Raw genomic sequence first — 13,183 nt, 5'->3', positions numbered from 1 at the left:
GTCATCGACATTTTCAAACTTGATCTTGTCATCACGAAAATACTTGTTCTCGAACATCATCTCCTATCAATCACACTTTTACGCTTTATCTTGTTAAACATGGCGTCATGTAAACATCAACATCGTTTTTCAGTTCGGGGGTAGTTTTGTATTTTTACCCCACCGGTGTATAGACTTGCTCTTTATCACTTTTTGCATATTTTTTTCGCATACTAGTCATCAATAAGAGTACTCGTTAGAAACGATCGCATCAAAATTAAGGTATGGTGAATACCCACATGCGTTATATTGTAAAAGTTTCAGGTTATAAGTAACTTAACATGGTATCTTGTCAATGACACTTCCATATTTCATCTTGTGGTACATGGCATTATAAATGCCTTATTGTTTTGTCATACAAGGATAGGCTTGTGTTTTTAACCTGCCACCGTGTACCTTTCTAATTTCCCTCAATTCATTTGGTCAATCTCTAACAATATCCATCACAAACGTAAGTGTTGGTTAACATCATATCGTGCAATCCACATTTTCAAACTTGTTCTCGTTGACCACAACGCCAAGTATAACTCGACATAGATATCTACTTCAAGGGTAGTTTTCTCGTTTTACCCCCACCATCGTGAAGTCCTTGTTGGAGACAATAGACCTGCTTAGTTCGCTAATGATAATCAAAGTTTGGTGAAAACCCACAAACATCGTATAGCAAGAGTTACAACAATAATAAGTAACTGAATATCGTATTTTGTCACTCAACTTTCATATTCCACCTGGTTGAAGATGGCACTATGAATGGCTTTATGTTGATTTCTCATATAAGGATAGATTCATCCTTTTAAACTACCACCATATGGTTGGGTTTGTCAATGTCTTGTTGCTTAAAATTATATTGTGTAATCAACATTTTCACAATTGTTTTGTTGACGACAATTTCGGTCCTGGTGAAATTGACATCATGAATACCTTATCATTGTTTTCTCACACAGGGGTACGTTTGCCTTTCTACCCCGCCTCCGTGTAGCCAACTTATTTCTCTTATTTCTCTTATTTCACCTAGTCAATCACTAATTAGAGCAATCACCAAAAGATTTGTTCTCGAACATCATCCCCTATCATGTAGGTTTCCGATTTCTTGTACTGAACATTGTCACTCACAGTTTCATATTTCATCTTGTTGAAGATGGCATTATGAATGTCTTGTTGTTTTCTCACATAAGGGTAGGTTTGTCATTCTACCCTTCCATCGTTTAGCTCACCTTTTTTTTTCATAAGGTCAAGCTCTTATTGTAGCCATGACCAGAGTACTAGCCGTTGAACATCTTATCTTGTCATTCACACTTCCATTGAACATTTTATCTTGTGATTCACACTTCTACACGATCTTGCTAAACACGAAAACATGTACGCATCAACAGGTATATCTATTTCAGGGGTAGTTTTGTCTTCGTATACCTCCACTCTGTAGTCGTGGTATTTATATCCTTTCGCAGACCCTTTTCTCTTGCAACTTATTAAAAAAGTACTTGTTGGAGTCGAAAGTCACACTCAATTCGCATTACCAAATTAAAGTATGCTCAAAACCCACATGGTTTATGTTATTAGAGTTTCATTGATTAAAACTAACAGAACATTGTGTCTTGTCACAAAATTTCAGATTTCGTCAACAGAATATCGTGTCTTGTCACACAAATTCACATTCCCTCTTGTTGAAGATGACATCATGAATACCCTATTATTGTTTTCTCACACAGGGGTACCTTTGTTTTTCTATCACGCCTTCGAGTAGCCACCTTATTTCTCTTGTTTCACATGATCAATCACTAACAGCAGCCATCACCATAATAATTGTTTTCGAGCAGCATCTCCTATCATTCACACTTTTACGCTTTATCTTGTTGAAAATGACGACACCCAATATCTGTTGCCTTGTTATTGTGTTGTCACATCGGGATATGTTTGTCTTCTTACCGAGCCAACATGTAGCTTTCCAATTTCTCTAATTTCATCGGGTCAATCTCTAACAATATCCAACAACCACGTAATTGTTGTTTAACATTATATCATGTCATCAACATTTTCAAACTGGTTCTTACTGACCACAACACCATGTATACATCGAAATAGAAATCTACTTTTGGGGTAGTTTTAACTTTTTACGCAGATCATCGTGTAGCCCTTGTTGGAGACGAGAGACCCTAGAGGTTCGCAAATGATAATTAAAATTCGGTGAAAACCCACAAACATTATATAGTTAATGTGTTTAGCATAATAATTAATTGAACATCCTATCTTGACACTCACAACTTCATATTCCATCATGTTGAAGATAGAATTATGAAAGTTTGATTGTTGTTTTCTCACGTAAGGGTAGGTTTGTCTTTAAACCCCGCTATCGTGTCGATCTTATATTTTTCTTATTTTATATGGTCATCCTCTTATTGTAGTCATCACCTGAGTACTAGACGTTGAACATCATACCTTGTGATTCATACTTCGATATGATCTTGTTGAATACGACACCATGTATACATCAGCATAGATATCTATTTTAAAGGTAGTTTTGTCTTCCTACCCCTCCACTTTGTAGTCGTGGTATTTATATCTTTCTGCAGACCCTTTTCCCATGCAACGTATTACAAAAGTATTTGTTGAAGTCGAAAGTCCCACTCAATTCACACTACCAGATTAAAGTATGCTCAAAACCCATATGGGTTATGTTGATAGAGTTTTATTGATTATAACAAAGAGAACATTGTTTCTTGTTACACACAATTTCACATTCCGTTAACAGAACATCGTGTCTTGTCACAAACAATTTAAAATTTTGTCTTGTTAAAGATGACATCATGAATATCCTATCATTGTTTTCTCACATAAGGGTACGTTTGTCTTTCAACCCCGCCTTCGTGTAGCCACCTTATTTCTCTCATTTCGCTCGATTAATCACCATCTGCAGCCATCACCATAATACTTGTTCTTGAACATCATCTCCTACCACTCACACTTTTACGCTTTATCTTATTGAACATGGCATCATATAAACATGAGCATCATTTTTCATTTTGGGGTAGTTTTGTATTTTTACCCTATCGGTGTGTAGACTTGCTATTTATCACTTTTTGCATACTAGCCATCAATAAAAGTACTCGTAAAAAATGATTGCATCAAAAATAAAGTATAGTGAATACCCACATGGGTTATATTGCTAAAGTTTCAAGTAATAGGTAACTGAACATCGTACCTTGTCAATGACACTTCTATATTTCATCTTGTTTTACATGGGATTATGAATGCCTTTCCTATTGTTTTGTCATACAGGGATAGGTTTGTCTTTTTACCCTACCACCGGGTACTTTTCCAATTTCTCTCATTCCATCTGATCAATTTATTACAATATTCATCACCAATGTACGTGTTGCTCAACATCATATCGTGTCATCCACATTTTAAAACTTGTTCTTGTTGATCACAATGCCTTGTATACATCGAAATAGATATCTACTTGAGGGGGAGCTTTGTCTTTTTACCCTCACTATTGTGAAGTCCTTGTTGGAGACGATAGACCCGCTTAGTTCGCTAATGATAATTAAAATTTGGTGAAAACCCACAAACAATGTTTGGTTAGAGTTAGAAGGATAATAAGTAATTGAACATCGTATCTTGTCACACATTTTCATATTCCATCTGGTTGAAGATGGAACTATGAATGACTTGTTCTTTTTTCAAGTGATGATAGGTTTGTCTTTTACGCCACCACGATAAGGGTAGGATTGTCTTTCTACACCACCAATGTTCTTGTTGGTTAATATTAAATTGTGTCATCGACATTTTCAAACTTGATCTTGTCATCACGAAAATACTTGTTCTCGAACATCATCTCCTATCATTCACACTTTTACGCTTTATCTTGTTAAACATGGCGTCATGTAAACATCAACATCGTTTTTCAGTTCGGGGGTAGTTTTGTATTTTTACCCCACCGGTGTATAGACTTGCTCTTTATCACTTTTTGCATATTTTTTTCGCATACTAGTCATCAATAAGAGTACTCGTTAGAAACGATCGCATCAAAATTAAGGTATGGTGAATACCCACATGCGTTATATTGTAAAAGTTTCAGGTTATAAGTAACTTAACATGGTATCTTGTCAATGACACTTCCATATTTCATCTTGTGGTACATGGCATTATAAATGCCTTATTGTTTTGTCATACAAGGATAGGCTTGTGTTTTTAACCTGCCACCGTGTACCTTTCTAATTTCCCTCAATTCATTTGGTCAATCTCTAACAATATCCATCACAAACGTAAGTGTTGGTTAACATCATATCGTGCAATCCACATTTTCAAACTTGTTCTCGTTGACCACAACGCCAAGTATAACTCGACATAGATATCTACTTCAAGGGTAGTTTTCTCGTTTTACCCCCACCATCGTGAAGTCCTTGTTGGAGACAATAGACCTGCTTAGTTCGCTAATGATAATCAAAGTTTGGTGAAAACCCACAAACATCGTATAGCAAGAGTTACAACAATAATAAGTAACTGAATATCGTATTTTGTCACTCACACTTTCATATTCCACCTGGTTGAAGATGGCACTATGAATGGCTTTATGTTGATTTCTCATATAAGGATAGATTCATCCTTTTATACTACCACCATATGGTTGGGTTTGTCAATGTCTTGTTGCTTAAAATTATATTGTGTAATCAACATTTTCACAATTGTTTTGTTGACGACAATTTCGGTCCTGGTGAAATTGACATCATGAATACCTTATCATTGTTTTCTCACACAGGGGTACGTTTGCCTTTCTACCCCGCCTCCGTGTAGCCAACTTATTTCTCTTATTTCACCTAGTCAATCACTAATTAGAGCAATCACCAAAAGATTTGTTCTCGAACATCATCCCCTATCATGTAGGTTTCCGATTTCTTGTAATGAACATTGTCACTCACAGTTTCATATTTCATCTTGTTGAAGATGGCATTATGAATGTCTTGTTGTTTTCTCACATAAGGGTAGGTTTGTCATTCTACCCTTCCATCGTTTAGCTCACCTTTTTTTTCATAAGGTCAAGCTCTTATTGTAGCCATGACCAGAGTACTAGCCGTTGAACATCTTATCTTGTCATTCACACTTCCATTGAACATTTTATCTTGTGATTCACACTTCTACACGATCTTGCTGAACACGAAAACATGTACGCATCAACAGGTATATCTATTTCAGGGGTAGTTTTGTCTTCGTATACCTCCACTCTGTAGTCGTGGTATTTATATCCTTTCGCAGACCCTTTTCTCTTGCAACTTATTAAAAAAGTACTTGTTGGAGTCGAAAGTCACACTCAATTCGCATTACCAAATTAAAGTATGCTCAAAACCCACATGGTTTATGTTATTAGAGTTTCATTGATTAAAACTAACAGAACATTGTGTCTTGTCACAAAATTTCAGATTTCGTCAACAGAATATCGTGTCTTGTCACACAAATTCACATTCCCTCTTGTTGAAGATGACATCATGAATACCCTATTATTGTTTTCTCACACAGGGGTACCTTTGTTTTTCTATCACGCCTTCGAGTAGCCACCTTATTTCTCTTGTTTCACATGATCAATCACTAACAGCAGCCATCACCATAATAATTGTTTTCGAGCAGCATCTCCTATCATTCACACTTTTACGCTTTATCTTGTTGAAAATGACGACACCCAATATCTGTTGCCTTGTTATTGTGTTGTCACATCGGGATATGTTTGTCTTCTTACCGAGCCAACATGTAGCTTTCCAATTTCTCTAATTTCATCGGGTCAATCTCTAACAATATCCAACAACCACGTAATTGTTGTTTAACATTATATCATGTCATCAACATTTTCAAACTGGTTCTTACTGACCACAACACCATGTATACATCGAAATAGAAATCTACTTTTGGGGTAGTTTTAACTTTTTACGCAGATCATCGTGTAGCCCTTGTTGGAGACGAGAGACCCTAGAGGTTCGCTAATGATAATTAAAATTCGGTGAAAACCCACAAACATTATATAGTTAATGTGTTTAGCATAATAATTAATTGAACATCCTATCTTGACACTCACAACTTCATATTCCATCATGTTGAAGATAGAATTATGAAAGTTTGATTGTTGTTTTCTCACGTAAGGGTAGGTTTGTCTTTAAACCCCGCTATCGTGTCGATCTTATATTTTTCTTATTTTATATGGTCATCCTCTTATTGTAGTCATCACCTGAGTACTAGACGTTGAACATCATACCTTGTGATTCATACTTCGATATGATCTTGTTGAATACGACACCATGTATACATCAGCATAGATATCTATTTTAAAGGTAGTTTTGTCTTCCTACCCCTCCACTTTGTAGTCGTGGTATTTATATCTTTCTGCAGACCCTTTTCCCATGCAACGTATTACAAAAGTATTTGTTGAAGTCGAAAGTCCCACTCAATTCACACTACCAGATTAAAGTATGCTCAAAACCCATATGGGTTATGTTGATAGAGTTTTATTGATTATAACAAAGAGAACATTGTTTCTTGTTACACACAATTTCACATTCCGTTAACAGAACATCGTGTCTTGTCACAAACAATTTAAAATTTTGTCTTGTTAAAGATGACATCATGAATATCCTATCATTGTTTTCTCACATAAGGGTACGTTTGTCTTTCAACCCCGCCTTCGTGTAGCCACCTTATTTCTCTCATTTTGCCCGATTAATCATCATCTGCAGCCATAACCATAATACTTGTTCTTGAACATCATCTCCTACCACTCACACTTTTACGCTTTATCTTATTGAACATGGCATCATATAAACATGAGCATCATTTTTCATTTTGGGGTAGTTTTGTATTTTTACCCTATCGGTGTGTAGACTTGCTATTTATCACTTTTTGCATACTAGCCATCAATAAAAGTACTCGTAAAAAATGATTGCATCAAAAATAAAGTATAGTGAATACCCACATGGGTTATATTGCTAAAGTTTCAAGTAATAGGTAACTGAACATCGTACCTTGTCAATGACACTTCTATATTTCATCTTGTTTTACATGGGATTATGAATGCCTTTCCTATTGTTTTGTCATACAGGGATAGGTTTGTCTTTTTACCCTACTACCGAGTACTTTTCCAATTTCTCTCATTCCATCTGATCAATTTATTACAATATTCATCACCAATGTACGTGTTGCTCAACATCATATCGTGTCATCCACATTTTAAAACTTGTTCTTGTTGATCACAATGCCTTGTATACATCGAAATAGATATCTACTTGAGGGGGAGCTTTGTCTTTTTACCCTCACTATTGTGAAGTCCTTGTTGGAGACGATAGACCCGCTTAGTTCGCTAATGATACTTAAAATTTGGTGAAAACCTACAAACAATGTTTGGTTAGAGTTAGAAGGATAATAAGTAATTGAACATCGTATCTTGTCACACATTTTCATATTCCATCTGGTTGAAGATGGAACTATGAATGACTTGTTCTTTTTTCAAGTGATGATAGGTTTGTCTTTTACGCCACCACGATAAGGGTAGGATTGTCTTTCTACACCACCAATGTTCTTGTTGGTTAATATTAAATTGTGTCATCGACATTTTCAAACTTGATCTTGTCATCACGAAAATACTTGTTCTCGAACATCATCTCCTATCATTCACACTTTTACGCTTTATCTTGTTAAACATGGCGTCATGTAAACATCAACATCATTTTTCAGTTCGGGGGTAGTTTTGTATTTTTACCCCACCGGTGTATAGACTTGCTCTTTATCACTTTTTGCATATTTTTTTCGCATACTAGTCATCAATAAGAGTACTCGTTAGAAACGATCGCATCAAAATTAAGGTATGATCGCATCAAAATTAAGGTATGGTGAATACCCACATGCGTTATATTGTAAAAGTTTCAGGTTATAAGTAACTTAACATGGTATCTTGTCAATGACACTTCCATATTTCATCTTGTGGTACATGGCATTATAAATGCCTTATTGTTTTGTCATACAAGGATAGGCTTGTGTTTTTACCCTGCCACCGTGTACCTTTCTAATTTCCCTCAATTCATTTGGTCAATCTCTAACAATATCCATCACAAACGTAAGTGTTGGTTAACATCATATCGTGCAATCCACATTTTCAAACTTGTTCTCGTTGACCACAACGCCAAGTATAACTCGACATAGATATCTACTTCAAGGGTAGTTTTCTCGTTTTACCCCCACCATCGTGAAGTCCTTGTTGGAGACAATAGACCTGCTTAGTTCGCTAATGATAATCAAAGTTTGGTGAAAACCCACAAACATCGTATAGCAAGAGTTACAACAATAATAAGTAACTGAATATCGTATTTTGTCACTCACACTTTCATATTCCACCTGGTTGAAGATGGCACTATGAATGGCTTTATGTTGATTTCTCATATAAGGATAGATTCATCCTTTTAAACTACCACCATATGGTTGGGTTTGTCAATGTCTTGTTGCTTAAAATTATATTGTGTAATCAACATTTTCACAATTGTTTTGTTGACGACAATTTCGGTCCTGGTGAAATTGACATCATGAATACCTTATCATTGTTTTCTCACACAGGGGTACGTTTGCCTTTCTACCCCGCCTCCGTGTAGCCAACTTATTTCTCTTATTTCACCTAGTCAATCACTAATTAGAGCAATCACCAAAAGATTTGTTCTCGAACATCATCCCCTATCATGTAGGTTTCCGATTTCTTGTACTGAACATTGTCACTCACAGTTTCATATTTCATCTTGTTGAAGATGGCATTATGAATGTCTTGTTGTTTTCTCACATAAGGGTAGGTTTGTCATTCTACCCTTCCATCGTTTAGCTCACCTTTTTTTTTCATAAGGTCAAGCTCTTATTGTAGCCATGACCAGAGTACTAGCCGTTGAACATCTTATCTTGTCATTCACACTTCCATTGAACATTTTATCTTGTGATTCACACTTCTACACGATCTTGCTAAACACGAAAACATGTACGCATCAACAGGTATATCTATTTCAGGGGTAGTTTTGTCTTCGTATACCTCCACTCTGTAGTCGTGGTATTTATATCCTTTCGCAGACCCTTTTCTCTTGCAACTTATTAAAAAAGTACTTGTTGGAGTCGAAAGTCACACTCAATTCGCATTACCAAATTAAAGTATGCTCAAAACCCACATGGTTTATGTTATTAGAGTTTCATTGATTAAAACTAACAGAACATTGTGTCTTGTCACAAAATTTCAGATTTCGTCAACAGAATATCGTGTCTTGTCACACAAATTCACATTCCCTCTTGTTGAAGATGACATCATGAATACCCTATTATTGTTTTCTCACACAGGGGTACCTTTGTTTTTCTATCACGCCTTCGAGTAGCCACCTTATTTCTCTTGTTTCACATGATCAATCACTAACAGCAGCCATCACCATAATAATTGTTTTCGAGCAGCATCTCCTATCATTCACACTTTTACGCTTTATCTTGTTGAAAATGACGACACCCAATATCTGTTGCCTTGTTATTGTGTTGTCACATCGGGATATGTTTGTCTTCTTACCGAGCCAACATGTAGCTTTCCAATTTCTCTAATTTCATCGGGTCAATCTCTAACAATATCCAACAACCACGTAATTGTTGTTTAACATTATATCATGTCATCAACATTTTCAAACTGGTTCTTACTGACCACAACACCATGTATACATCGAAATAGAAATCTACTTTTGGGGTAGTTTTAACTTTTTACGCAGATCATCGTGTAGCCCTTGTTGGAGACGAGAGACCCTAGAGGTTCGCTAATGATAATTAAAATTCGGTGAAAACCCACAAACATTATATAGTTAATGTGTTTAGCATAATAATTAATTGAACATCCTATCTTGACACTCACAACTTCATATTCCATCATGTTGAAGATAGAATTATGAAAGTTTGATTGTTGTTTTCTCACGTAAGGGTAGGTTTGTCTTTATACCCCGCCATCGTGTCGATCTTTTATTTTTCTTATTTTATATGGTCATCCTCTTATTGTAGTCATCACCAGAGTACTAGACGTTGAACATCATACCTTGTGATTCATACTTCGATATGATCTTGTTGAATACGACACCATGTATACATCAGCATAGATATCTATTTTAAAGGTAGTTTTGTCTTCCTACCCCTCCACTTTGTAGTCGTGGTATTTATATCTTTCTGCAGACCCTTTTCCCATGCAACGTATTACAAAAGTATTTGTTGAAGTCGAAAGTCCCACTCAATTCACACTACCAGATTAAAGTATGCTCAAAACCCATATGGGTTATGTTGATAGAGTTTTATTGATTATAACAAAGAGAACATTGTTTCTTGTTACACACAATTTCACATTCCGTTAACAGAACATCGTGTCTTGTCACAAACAATTTAAAATTTTGTCTTGTTAAAGATGACATCATGAATATCCTATCATTGTTTTCTCACATAAGGGTACGTTTGTCTTTCAACCCCGCCTTCGTGTAGCCACCTTATTTCTCTCATTTCGCCTGATTAATCACCATCTGCAGCCATAACCATAATACTTGTTCTTGAACATCATCTCCTACCACTCACACTTTTACGCTTTATCTTATTGAACATGGCATCATATAAACATGAGCATCATTTTTCATTTTGGGGTAGTTTTGTATTTTTACCCTATCGGTGTGTAGACTTGCTATTTATCACTTTTTGCATACTAGCCATCAATAAAAGTACTCGTAAGAAATGATTGCATCAAAAATAAAGTATAGTGAATACCCACATGGGTTATATTGCTAAAGTTTCAAGTAATAGGTAACTGAACATCGTACCTTGTCAATGACACTTCTATATTTCATCTTGTTTTACATGGGATTATGAATGCCTTTCCTATTGTTTTGTCATACAGGGATAGGTTTGTCTTTTTACCCTACCACCGGGTACTTTTCCAATTTCTCTCATTCCATCTGATCAATTTATTACAATATTCATCACCAATGTACGTGTTGCTCAACATCATATCGTGTCATCCACATTTGAAAACTTGTTCTTGTTGATCACAATGCCTTGTATACATCGAAATAGATATCTACTTGAGGGGGAGCTTTGTCTTTTTACCCTCACTATTGTGAAGTCCTTGTTGGAGACGATAGACCCGCTTAGTTCGCTAATGATAATTAAAATTTGGTGAAAACCCACAAACAATGTTTGGTTAGAGTTAGAAGGATAATAAGTAATTGAACATCGTATCTTGTCACACATTTTCATATTCCATCTGGTTGAAGATGGAACTATGAATGACTTGTTCTTTTTTCAAGTGATGATAGGTTTGTCTTTTACGCCACCACGATAAGGGTAGGATTGTCTTTCTACACCACCAATGTTCTTGTTGGTTAATATTAAATTGTGTCATCGACATTTTCAAACTTGATCTTGTCATCACGAAAATACTTGTTCTCGAACATCATCTCCTATCAATCACACTTTTACGCTTTATCTTGTTAAACATGGCGTCATGTAAACATCAACATCGTTTTTCAGTTCGGGGGTAGTTTTGTATTTTTACCCCACCGGTGTATAGACTTGCTCTTTATCACTTTTTGCATATTTTTTTCGCATACTAGTCATCAATAAGAGTACTCGTTAGAAACGATCGCATCAAAATTAAGGTATGGTGAATACCCACATGCGTTATATTGTAAAAGTTTCAGGTTATAAGTAACTTAACATGGTATCTTGTCAATGACACTTCCATATTTCATCTTGTGGTACATGGCATTATAAATGCCTTATTGTTTTGTCATACAAGGATAGGCTTGTGTTTTTAACCTGCCACCGTGTACCTTTCTAATTTCCCTCAATTCATTTGGTCAATCTCTAACAATATCCATCACAAACGTAAGTGTTGGTTAACATCATATCGTGCAATCCACATTTTCAAACTTGTTCTCGTTGACCACAACGCCAAGTATAACTCGACATAGATATCTACTTCAAGGGTAGTTTTCTCGTTTTACCCCCACCATCGTGAAGTCCTTGTTGGAGACAATAGACCTGCTTAGTTCGCTAATGATAATCAAAGTTTGGTGAAAACCCACAAACATCGTATAGCAAGAGTTACAACAATAATAAGTAACTGAATATCGTATTTTGTCACTCACACTTTCATATTCCACCTGGTTGAAGATGGCACTATGAATGGCTTTATGTTGATTTCTCATATAAGGATAGATTCATCCTTTTAAACTACCACCATATGGTTGGGTTTGTCAATGTCTTGTTGCTTAAAATTATATTGTGTAATCAACATTTTCACAATTGTTTTGTTGACGACAATTTCGGTCCTGGTGAAATTGACATCATGAATACCTTATCATTGTTTTCTCACACAGGGGTACGTTTGCCTTTCTACCCCGCCTCCGTGTAGCCAACTTATTTCTCTTATTTCTCTTATTTCACCTAGTCAATCACTAATTAGAGCAATCACCAAAAGATTTGTTCTCGAACATCATCCCCTATCATGTAGGTTTCCGATTTCTTGTACTGAACATTGTCACTCACAGTTTCATATTTCATCTTGTTGAAGATGGCATTATGAATGTCTTGTTGTTTTCTCACATAAGGGTAGGTTTGTCATTCTACCCTTCCATCGTTTAGCTCACCTTTTTTTTTCATAAGGTCAAGCTCTTATTGTAGCCATGACCAGAGTACTAGCCGTTGAACATCTTATCTTGTCATTCACACTTCCATTGAACATTTTATCTTGTGATTCACACTTCTACACGATCTTGCTAAACACGAAAACATGTACGCATCAACAGGTATATCTATTTCAGGGGTAGTTTTGTCTTCGTATACCTCCACTCTGTAGTCGTGGTATTTATATCCTTTCGCAGACCCTTTTCTCTTGCAACTTATTAAAAAAGTACTTGTTGGAGTCGAAAGTCACACTCAATTCGCATTACCAAATTAAAGTATGCTCAAAACCCACATGGTTTATGTTATTAGAGTTTCATTGATTAAAACTAACAGAACATTGTGTCTTGTCACAAAATTTCAGATTTCGTCAACAGAATATCGTGTCTTGTCACACAAATTCACATTCCCTCTTGTTGAAGATGACATCATGAATACCCTATTATTG

Source organism: Nuphar pumila, chromosome 7 (assembly GCF_984573655.1).
Source record: "Nuphar pumila chromosome 7, dmNupPumi1.hap1.1, whole genome shotgun sequence".
Taxonomy (NCBI): domain Eukaryota; kingdom Viridiplantae; phylum Streptophyta; class Magnoliopsida; order Nymphaeales; family Nymphaeaceae; genus Nuphar; species Nuphar pumila.
This window is presented reverse-complemented; position numbering follows the sequence as displayed.